The sequence below is a fragment of the Hydra vulgaris genome, chromosome 02, assembly GCF_038396675.1.
Source record: "Hydra vulgaris chromosome 02, alternate assembly HydraT2T_AEP".
Taxonomy (NCBI): domain Eukaryota; kingdom Metazoa; phylum Cnidaria; class Hydrozoa; order Anthoathecata; family Hydridae; genus Hydra; species Hydra vulgaris.
Window position 1 is genome coordinate 40275001 of NC_088921.1, and position 12500 is coordinate 40287500.

Genomic DNA, 12500 nt, shown 5'->3' on the forward strand with positions numbered 1-12500 from the left:
GACAATAATATATATAGGTAAATTATAAAGATTGGTTTAACACTTGTGAAAGTTAAACGAGTTTCAATAGTCATTATATAAAATTATACTAACTATTGTACATATATAAATATCATTATTTATTAATATGTAAATATATAAACATTATTAATTATGTGTTTATATATACATATAAAATCCTAACTTTAATTTTCAACTCATTTAATTTTTTAATTATTTTTTTAAACTTATATCTGGATTAAGTAATTTTATTGTTATATAGCCATTAGCTTTTGATAGTAATTTATTAGTCACTTGATAGTAATTTAGTAATTTATTTAGTCACTTATTTAGTTATTATAAACACATACATACATAAATACATACATACATACATACATACATACATACATACATACATACATACATACATACATACATACATACATACATACATACATACATACATACATACATACATACATACATACAGATCACTAATAGCTTACTTGTTGCGCTTATCTTTATAGCATTCGAGTTTTTTAGGAAAAGAAATAAAAAAGAAATAATAAAAGAAAAGATTGTTGGCCTATCCCAAACCTTCAGTCAATATATTATATTAGGGTGCTAATAAAACAAATATTTTAGAAAATATTTTCTTTTGTGTTCTAAATAATTATGACAACATTCGAGACCCAACAACTTTATTTTGATATTATTAGGATCCTGCCTAATATGCAACCACTAAATCTTGTAACCCAATTTTTGAAATTCAATGTCATTTCATTGTTCAAAACAAAATTTTGGGGTAAGAGTAAGCATTTTCCAAATATATATATGTATGTATATATATATGTATGTATGTGTGTGTATATATATATATATATATATATATATATATATATATATATATATATATATATATACAATATATATATACAATATATATACATATATATAATTGAATGAGAATGCAATTTTTTTATAATTATTCTTTTTTCTTTTTCTTTTTTTGAAAAATCTGTATAGAAAAAGGTAAGCAAAAAAAGTCTGCAAGTATATATCTATATATGCTTGAGTACACACATATATATAGGGGAAAGTGGTGTACCTTGGAGGTGAGTGTACTTTGGAGGCACGTCAATTATGCTGCCATCTCGAGTGATGAATTCAAACTGAATTTTTAGTTGCATGTATTGGCCTCTAAAGGCTCATAATAAGTTGTTTTACCACGGCTTAACACATTTGTTGTTGCAATAAAAATAAAAGTATGTTTCCGGTACCAAAAAGTAATTTTTTTAGAGCGCATTCTTTTTTTTCTACAACTGTAGGTATAAACTTTGTTTTAAAACTGATTATCAAAAATTGTAAAACATGTTTCCAACTGCATTTATTCATGCTTGAAACTGCTTAACTCCTAACCTATAAACATATGGTAGCGGTTTTGTAAAAACTGTGGTAGTGGCGTACCTTGGAGGTAGCTAATGTTGTGTACCTTGGTGGTACCATCAAGGTACAAAACTGCATGATTTTGTAAATACTATTATAACTAATATTTGTTATGAAAGTATTTTTTTTATGTAATATATTGTTATAGTTTATTATGATATTTTTTTTGTTTATTAAGAATTTTTTTAGTATAATATGATGTGTGTATTTCTTTGTTAAATTGTAATTATTTTTTTCAAATTGTTATTTTCTCTTTGATAATTTTCTTGAATTATCAAAGAGATTATAAAACTGTGTATGAGTTGGACAAATTAGACATGGTCTTTTAGATGCCACATCCCTCTATTACAGGAGGTTCAGCACGACAGCTGAAAAAACTCATTTGGCATTAACTTTGATTACCTGAATGTAGTGTAGATAAATGCTAAATCAAAGTGAAATACTTATTATTACTAAACTTTAATGTAGATATTTGTCATTACTCTTTTCTTAACCAATATTATTTCTTTTTTAAGTTTTTAATACTACTAAGTATAAATTAGTTTAAATTTATAATAATATATAATTTCAACATAAGTATCAATTAAAATATAGTTTACATAAATCTAACTAGGTAGATTAATATTATCTCTGATGTGAAGTCCAATTATCCTTTAAGTAAACATTATATCAAATTTCTACCATGTTGAGTACTTAATCTGTTAAAACAATAATACATTCAAGTACAAAATACATACCTCCAAGGTACACCATCGATGGTGTACCTTGGCTGTAATGTAAGCTGTTTTTTAAACTTAAAAATAGGGATGAAAAAATATGACTGGATGTTTAATAAAAAATACTAGAGTTACTAATATCATAAAGTTAATGAAAGTATAATATTATAGAACATATTATAAGTATTTTTTTTTAATACTTGTAAAAGTTTGAAAATACCTCCGAGGTACACCACTCTCCCCTATTTATCTATCTATATAAATATATATATATATATATATATATATATATATATATATATATATATATATATATATATATATATATATATATATATATATATATATATATATATATATATATATATATATACTATAGTAACCCTAAAGCTAAGTGGCCTAAAATTATTTTATTTTTTTACTTGCTGCGCTCTGACAGTGGAGACTTTTTAAACAAAAAGAATATTTATTGGAACAATAAAATAAAATAAAAATAAGGTTGTTTAACTGTAGCTTTACCATATATATTATATATATATATATATATTTATTTATATATATATATATATATATATATATATATATATATATATATATATATATATTCTAATTATTATTATTATTGTATATGCATACATAAATAAATATATATCATTACTATATATACATATATGTATATATATATATATATAAAATATTAATAATATATATATTATATATATATATATATGTGTGTGTGTGTATATATATATATATATATATATATATATATATATATATATATATATATATATATATATATATATATATATATATATATATATATATATATAATATATATATATATATATATATATATATATATATATGTATGTATGTATATGCATAGTTTAAATATTTTTAGGATTTATGCAATGTTTTATTATTTGCAGTTTATTAAATATACCATAAATTTTAAGTTTTAGTACCACAATCATGTTTTTAATTCAAATTACGAAAATAATATACATGTATTCATTAAAATGTTTATTGAATTACCTTTAGAGATACCTAAGACATAGCCCGCCCACTTTCGTTTTATTCCTTTTGTTGTTATAATAATCCAGCAAAAGTTATAACCGAACAGGCACTAATTTTTAAAAACTAAAGTCACGCATGCGTTATATGGCCAAGAATGTCAATTAACATTTTTATAACATATTTTATTACATTAATTAAATATTAACAAATATTCAAGATATTAATTTTTTATATAAATATTAAATAGTTTTATTTACAAAAAAAAAAAAAATCAAAAAAATGATTTTCATACTTCTATACTTGCCATTGAGTCGCTTTCGATAAATAGCTTACATAAATAAAGCTTTTCGATAAACAGGTAACAATTTTGCAATATACGTATAGCAATATAAACTAAACGCCTAAAAGTTTTCATACTATAAAACAAAAATTCAATGCATATTTCTTATCGCTTTCCTATTAAAACATTTTTTTAAATTTATTTTCGTTGGCTGTCAAAATATTTTGATAACGATTCGAAGATGTTTTTTATTAACTTAGCTTTTTATAAATTGCATATCAAACATTCGTTAACTATTAGTTTTTACTTCATGTTACTAATGATAAATTTTGCATTTGGTAACTAAACTTTACAGCTTTTTATTTGTCTACAATAATAGAATGACGTTAATTATATCCTGTTTTTTTATCATGTTAACAAAACATAAAGTGACGTTATAGAGAAAAGCATAAATATGCTCAGTAAATGTCATGGAGATACAAAATACTGTTAAAACAATAAATCTAAAATGAAAGATTTTAGATACTTTTGATAATTAATTATTAAATTGTTGCATAAGCGGACGATAATAAAAAGGTAATATAATAATATAAATAAAAAGAACGATAACACAGAATTTTTTCTGAAATCTTTTAAAAACAAAAATTAAAACTGAGTATTTTTTGATTACCTTTAATGTTCTTCAAATTAATTAGAATAACTAGCAAAAAATTTTATTAAAGTTTTATTTTATTTAACATTGAATATGCTTAGTAGAGAGGTCCAAGTTGAACATGTTTTTTTAAATTATTTTTTAAGTAATTAGGCCAGTGGCGTTACTGGGGTTGGTGTGACCCAAAAAACAGTAAACTTTTGGTGTCATCTCTCGAGACTTTCACTAAAAGGGCCGACGACCCGGGTTTGTGGAAGTGGTTAAAGTAAAAAAAAAAAAGTCTGTTAGAAAAGAAAGTTTTGTCGTATTTGCATTTTTTCACCTCTATGTGCCAGTTCGTGATGGTGTCACCCGGTGCAAACCGCACCCTCAAATGACGCCAATAATTTAGGAGCTCCAAGAAGTCCTTAAGAGCCTCCAGTTCTGAAGTCAGAACTCTAGCAACGCAATGGTTAGAGTTCTGGTTACCAAAAACCACTACGCCACGGCTGCTTAAATGTACAGAGATTGGTGCAGTGGCGTTGCTAGGATTTCTGGCAACCAGGGCAATGCTGAAAACTGGCGCATCCCTGAAGCAGACATGTGAACTAAAAAAAAACATAATGTTTCCAAGTATATGACAATTTTAATAAAAAAATGCAAATGCTAATCATAATGCAAACTCAATTTAACTCATGTCTCCAATTACGTACCCATTATGGTTCATGTGAATTAGTCATTGAAAGTAGCAGATGGTCAATCAGATTCAATAATCAACTACTATTTATAAATTATTGCAGCAGCAATAATTTATAAATAGTTATTGATTATTGGATTCTGGATTCTGCTCCACTGATATCTGTACTGTAAAAATTTCCCAGATCCAAACAATGTTGCTGCAAACTTTCTTGATTTTAATCACCATCCCTCTTTAGTAATATTCTCACATCGAGCAGGAATCCAAATTTTTCATTGAGATCATTTAATCGTCTAAAGCGAGTTGTTAGTTCTTGTTTGAAACAATCCAATATCATTTTCAAAACTCTGCTAACTTTATCTTCAACAGAGAGGCCACTATCTCCAGCCCTTTCACCCTTGTCATTATTCGCCGTCGCCAGACTCTCCTCTCAAGTTCAATTCCGCATTCCATACATCTGCCCTTGTTATACTCAATTGCATTTTGGCACAAATGATCACGAAATTCTTTAAGATAATTTTCCAACATTTTTATATCAGATGCTGCATCTTTAAAGTTTATTGCGGGATCTTGTAGTTGTTTGACTATTAGTCACTGTTGGCTCTGGATCTGAGTTGTGAATTCATTTATTTTTATCATTTTTTCCCCTATTTGGCGCCCCACTCAGAGTGGCGCCCAGGTCTAGTGCAGACAAAATGATTTGCGCCATTGTTGTCCTTAGATGTGTTTTAATGTGCTTAAAGATCTTTTTGCAGTTGCTACGCTAATCGGTAATGTCAAATATACATAAGTGCTGCTCTTATATTTAAATGAGAAACTTAAACCACAATACGTTATTGCGGACACGGGTAAAATGCAAAAATTGGGAAATTTTCAATTTGTAAAATGCCGGAAAAAAGTGCGAACAATTTCTCTTAGCCCTAAGTATATCGCTGCTCCAACCAAAGCACAAAATAGCTAAAAAAATAGCTATAACAGCCTAGGTCTATCAATACAAAACACAGTAACAATAGCGCATAGCATAAAATATTTGTAAGCACACATTACTGTGTCTCCAGAGTAATTAAAAAAAAAGATTATAAAAAGGCTAGACAACACAATGTAGTAACACTGGCAAATAACATTACAACTAAATATTTTATCAAATAAAATACTTGGATTAAAAAGATTTTATTTATTACAATATTTGAACAATCGAGGGACAATTATAGTTAAACAATTCGAACAATTATACCATAAAATAGCAAGCAACTCGTAAAATATTTCTTATAAATGGTCATTATCAATTGTGGTATTAAGAAATATGTAAGAGCTCAGTAATTACATAAGTTTTATTAATTTTCCCTCTCATCTAAGAGAGAGAGGGAGAGAAAGAAAGTGTTTCCAAAGCAGCATGTTAAAAAAAGTAAAAAAACACACTATAAATAGTAGTAACTGGTTTTATGTTACCAGTAAACAAAATTATTTTTACCTTGATTTAATTTCCAAAATTTCTTAATTAGGCTCCAGCTTCTCTCTAACTGTTGACTAATGATTAATAGAGTAAATTTCACATCATATTAAATTTACAAAATTAAAACCATGTTTCAACAGTAAGCAAACTAATCAAGTGATGACAAAGGCAACTAAAAAAAAAAAGAACATAATTATGTTTGAAATTATAAAAAATTTAAAACCATTTAAATTTGAAACTGTTATTAATTGTTTCTATAAATAGTAAAAATCATACTTTGCTTTGTTCTAAATTGTCTAAAGTAAAATTAAATTAACAGACATTAACACGGCTTGACACTGAATTCTGGGAAGTAAGTTTTCTGCTCGCTGAGCAGCATTTCTTAAATTTCAACAACAAATAATTTCATCTATCTCTTTCACTTGACAACAACTATTTTCAAGTTGCCTATTAGCATTTACATTAATAACTTCTTTGAGCCTAATATTATTCACTTCAATTTCAATGTTATCATTAAACATATATAAGTAATATTACTATTGTTAAAACTGAATAATAAAAAAATGTAAAAGAATCTAACAAAATTTGATCTTTTCTAATCAAAGATTATACTAAACTTAAGATTTATTGAAATCCGTATCTTTTTATGTTTATATACATAAAAAGATACGGATTTCAATATTACATAAGTCGTTTATCAAAAATATTTAACAATATTTATTTACATCAATTATTTTAAATTTAAAAAAGAATCTAGACTACAATGCACAAAATTATTTGAGTAAGCGATCAACGAATTACTGACTGTAATTTGTTGATCACTTTCATGTCAACAAATTACAGTCAGTTTTCCATATTAAATACATAAAATATATATCTAATATAAAATAAATGCAATATAAAATAAAATAAAAAATAGTAAACTTACTTAAATTAGTACCAGTATTACTGTGTGAAGTGACTAAAAAACTCTTTAGTTCTTTCCAATTGCACTAAAAAATAGCTTTCAGCTCGTTCCGATTTCACTAACAAATAAAACAAAACTTGCTTAGCTTAGTTGCCTAGTTCTTAAGAATCTGAAAACAAATAAGTAAAAAACTGAGAACAAACAAGCATTTATTTATTAAAACTACTATATTTAAACAAATTAAATTAAACAAAGAACAACATCAATTCTCCTTAAAGGCTAAGAAAAAATGTATAATATATATATATATATATATATATATATAAATATATATATATATATATATATATATATATATATATATATATATATATATATATATAAATATATATATATATAAATATATATATAAATATATATATATATATATATTTATATATATATATATATATATATATATATATATATATATATATATATATGCCTGTGTGCTGACAGCACACAGGCAGAATTTCGTTGACAAGTGCCATTTTGCAGCGGACAAAACAAGTGCAACTTTTTTGGTTTGTTTCATTTTCTTAAGTCTGGTCCATGTCAACGTCACGGAAGTTTTTTAATAATTAAAGGAAGTATCCAGAAGTTTCCAGAAGAAGCATCTGGAAGCATCCAGTAGCATCCAGAAATATCCAGAAACATTCAGACGCATCCAGAAGCATCAAAAAGAAGCATCTAGAATCTTCCAGAACAGGTTCACACAGGTTCATTTTACTATATAAGAGACATGTAAATCGACATGTAATTCAGTCAGTATATGGAAGTCAATCAGTCAGTATTATCAAGACAGTTTATTGAAGTGAGTTTTATCAAAGTGTTTTATCGAAGAACATCAATACAAGAAGTGAAATTTGAGAAGCGTGATTATTTATTTTTATTATTTTTATGACAAGTGCAAAAATGGCTCCCGACAGTCTTGGATTGGAACTAAGAAAGAAAATTATTGGCGACTACGTAAGTAGAATGTCACAAAAAAGTATTTGTGATAAATATTGCGTGAAAAAATGGACCGTATCAAGACTATGATCCAAATATCGTTCTACGGGGAATTTGGCAGCAGATAACAAAGGTGGAAGACCGCGTTCCACCACTTCTAGAGAGGATTCTATGATCGTCAGATCTGTCAAGAAGGATCCCTGGATATCATCAGTCGAGATACAAAAGCAATTAGAGCTGCCTGTATCGGACTGAACAATCAGACGACGTGCTGTTGAAGCCGGATTGTTTTCTTGACGCCCTGCAAAGAAACCGCTGATTTCACTAAAAAACCAGAAGAAAAGACTCCTGTTTGCTACATCTCATATTGACTGGAATGTGCAGAAATGGCAAACTGTCCTGTTCAGTGATGAATCGAAGTTCAACATAATTGGGAGCGATGGCAATTGCCGTGTATGTCGACCGGCCGGAAAACGCCTTGATTTACGTTACTGCCATTAGACCACAGAATTAATCGCGAAGGTGTTGGTAATAAGGATCAACTGTTTGAACAAATCCAAAAGGCCTGGTCAGCGATTCCACAAAGTTTCATTGATCACCTGATCGAATCTATGCCTCGAAGATGCAAGGCTGTGATCGACAACAAAGGAGTCTCCATGAATGATTGATATTGATAGCGAAATACAGCTTGTTCAACATTTTATCGAGTTGCACTTGTTTTGTCCAGAAGGAAATCAACTTTTTTTAATACTTTTGATTAATTTATTAATTTTCATGTACAAATAATGAACTTTGTGATGAATAAAACTTGAAGAACTTTGTCTCTAAACAGTTACATAGTTATTTCTCTAAATATATATATATATATATTAGACCATTTCAAAATTGTATATAAAAAAAATAATTTTTGAACTTTATTAGGGACAGCTCAATTTCATTCTACAATTATTATTTAAGATTTAATTGCACAAAAACTATGGTTTTTTAACTAGAAATAAAAAAAGTACATTTTCACAAGTTTTTAATTAAAAAAAAATTTTTAATTTATTTTTTATAAAACAATTATTATTTTTGAAATTTATATATTATTTTGCTTCTTTTGAGTACCAGGTTGACCTACTTTTAAGAAACTTTTTTTTAAATTTGAGGACCCCATTGAAAAGTAAACTTAATTGAGCTGTTAACTAAATATTGGAATAATGCTTTGAAACTTTAATGATTTACTTTTTTTTCATAAATTTACAACATTTAAACATCTATCCACTTAATTATTAAAAAATATTTTTTTTGAACTGGTCTAATATATATATATATATATATATATATATATATATATATATATATATATATATATATATATATATATATATATATATATATATATATATATATATATATATATATATATATATATATATATATATATATATATATATATAGTAGAAAATCACTTAACAAAAATTTTTTCCATTTGACACTGTGTTTCATCAACAAAGATTCATCAGAAATGCCTTTGTTGATGAAACACAGTGTCAAATGGAAAAAATTTTTGTTAAGTGATTTTCTACTAATATATAATTGCTCTGTTCTTTTAAGAACATTGAGCACTCTATTGTGTAGAATACTTTTTAAAGTTGTTTATATATATATATATATATATATATATATATATATATATATATATATATATATATATATATATATATATATAGAGTTAGTAGTAAACGCTTTAACTGGCAGAGCCAGTGAGTGTGTTATCAGACACACTTTGACAGCCAAATTGATCAATTGCTGCTCATCCAGCAATCAATTGCTGCTTTAAAGCTATTTAAAGCGATTTAACAACTTTTTCTGGCAGAGAGTTCCATACATTCGCTACTCAATTAAAAAAGAAGTTTTCTCTGTGCTTATGTTTTGTCATTTCCTTGAAATATTTAAAGCAGTGACCTCTCGTATGATTATTAACTATTGGAAAACTATTGCCTTTTTCTAATTTGTCAATATTATTCATAATTTTATACATTTGTATTAGATCTCCTCTTTGTCTCCTTTCCACTAGAGTAGTTAGGTTTAATTTTTCAAGTCTTTTTGTATAGGAGAGATTTCTGATTGATGATACTAGTTTAGTAGCTTTGTGCTGGATTTTTTCGATATAGTCACAATAAGATTTATAATATGGAGACCATACCAGAACTGCAAACTCTAGTAATGGGCGAATAAAAGTAATATAAAGCAAATGAAGTAATTTATAATCGAAACAGGCAAATGACTTTTTGATACGATCAAGCATTTGATTTGCTTTGTTAGAAGCATTAATCACTTGATTTTTCCATTTTAAATTTGCATTAGAAAGCACTCCAAGATCTTTTTCTGTATCTGACTTTTTCAGTTGAATACTGTTTAAATTATATGAATATTTTTTGTTATTATGACCATAATGCATAACTACACATTTTGATATGTTAAACAAAAGAAGCCAAGTTTGAGACTATTTGTAGACAATATCTAGATCATTTTGAAGATTAGTAGCGCATTGTTTTGAAGGTAATTGAGAAAGCACTTTTGTATCATCTGCATATAGTTTGGTTACATTATGCAATTTTTTTGGAAGGTCGTTAATGTATAAAGAAAATAAAAGTGCTGCAATTATAGACCCTTGCGGTACACCACTAAAAATATTAACCCAGTCAGAAACAATTTCACCTTGAACAACTCTTTGTCTTCTGTTTTCTAAAAAGGCTTTGATCCATTTAAATATCAGACCATCAAAGCTGTATGCTTTTAGCTTGGCTAACAGTCTTTTGTGTGGAACGGTGTCAAAGGCTTTAGCAAAATCTTACAAAATTACATCAACTGGAATACCAACATCTAAGCTTGATGAAATGTAGTCAATGCTTTCTAAAAGGTTAGTGGTACATGATTTGTTTCTAACGAAACCAAGTTGCGCTTTTGCTAGTAGATTATTTTTATACAGGTACTCTTCCATTTTAGCTCTAATTATACTTTCCATAATTTTACATGGAATAGAAGTCAATGAAACTGGACGATAGTTGCTGGGAAGAGTCTTATATATATATATATATATATATATATATATATATATATATATATATATATATATATATATATATTATATATATATATAAAAACAGAAATACACACGCAAACATACTACTATATTCGCACATATACATTTTAGCTGTATTTTAACTCTTATTAATGGTTAAAATAGAGCTAAAATGTCTAATACAAATACAACAATGGTGTCATCATAAAATTAAATTAAAAACTCTAACAAGTGTCAAAATTTATATCTGAATGTGTAACTATAGGTATGCTATATAAAATTTTTTTATTGATTAAATTCTAGGTTGTTATATATCATTAGAAAGACTTCAATTGAATATTTTAAAAGTGAAAAAATTATTAAAATCGAACGATTCCACAAAAAGTTATGACGTTTTAAGTAACAATTTTTAGATTTGTTGATAAAACTGTGGTCAAAAGTTTTTTTAACTAAAATTATTATAACTTTGTCATCTCATATATATATATATATATATATATATATATATATATATATATATATATATATATATATATATATATATATATATATATATATATATATATATATGCCCAAAACTTAGTTTCAATAGATAGATATAAGTAACAATTTTTAGATTTGTTGATAAAACTGTGGTCAAAAGTTTTTTTAACTAAAATTATTATAACTTTGTCAACTCATATATATATATATATATATATATATATATATATATATATATATATATATATATATATATATATATATATGCCCAAAACTTAGTTTCAATAGATAGATATAAGAATGCCCTACACATTAACACTGTCCTACACCATCAGGGCCTATCTGGTAGGCTAGAGGGGCCACCCAACCTTCACCTTCACTGTCATAATATCAATAATTCATCTTTAAAAGAGTATTTTTTGCTAGTTTTTATATGCAAGTAGTTGTTTTTATTTCCTTCTAGAACAAATACGAGACTCTCGTCGAGAGGTTGATTTTTGAGTCAGGTGTATGTGGGGTTGGGGTAAGCACAGTATTATTGAAAACGCCCTATTAATAATTTGACACTAATAGTAATATTATTATTAGTAACAATAGTATTACTATTAGTTTTACTGTTTCCATTCAAAAATCAACAAATAAATTTTAAAATGAAATTATTAAAATTCTTACAATTTAACTTTTCACTCATTTTATCTAAATAAAGTAACATTATAAAATTTTTAATTATAACAGTAATAATATAAACAATAATAAAAACCTTTTTAAGTTAAAAAGGTTTACATTATTGTTATTGAATATTAATTTATTGTTATTGTTATTAAAATG

General features: G+C 26.1%; 1 protein-coding gene across 5 annotated transcripts in view; it reads right to left on the reverse strand.

Moving 5' to 3' along the window:
- The window catches only part of LOC100204814 (phosphatidylinositol 4-kinase beta), a 47888-nt gene extending 43948 nt beyond the window's left edge, over nucleotides 1–3940 (reverse strand). Inside the window, exon 1 of one of the 5 annotated variants that reach the window (XM_065790888.1) lies at nucleotides 3457–3940. The gene's annotated coding sequence lies outside the window, so the exon portion shown is untranslated. Of the gene's footprint in view, nucleotides 1–3182; nucleotides 3324–3456 lie in introns of those variants that run through there. The other 4 variants (XM_065790887.1, XM_065790890.1, XM_065790886.1 and 1 more) reach the window with 4 other exon arrangements.
- Between the last annotated feature and the right edge of the window lie 8560 nt (nucleotides 3941–12500).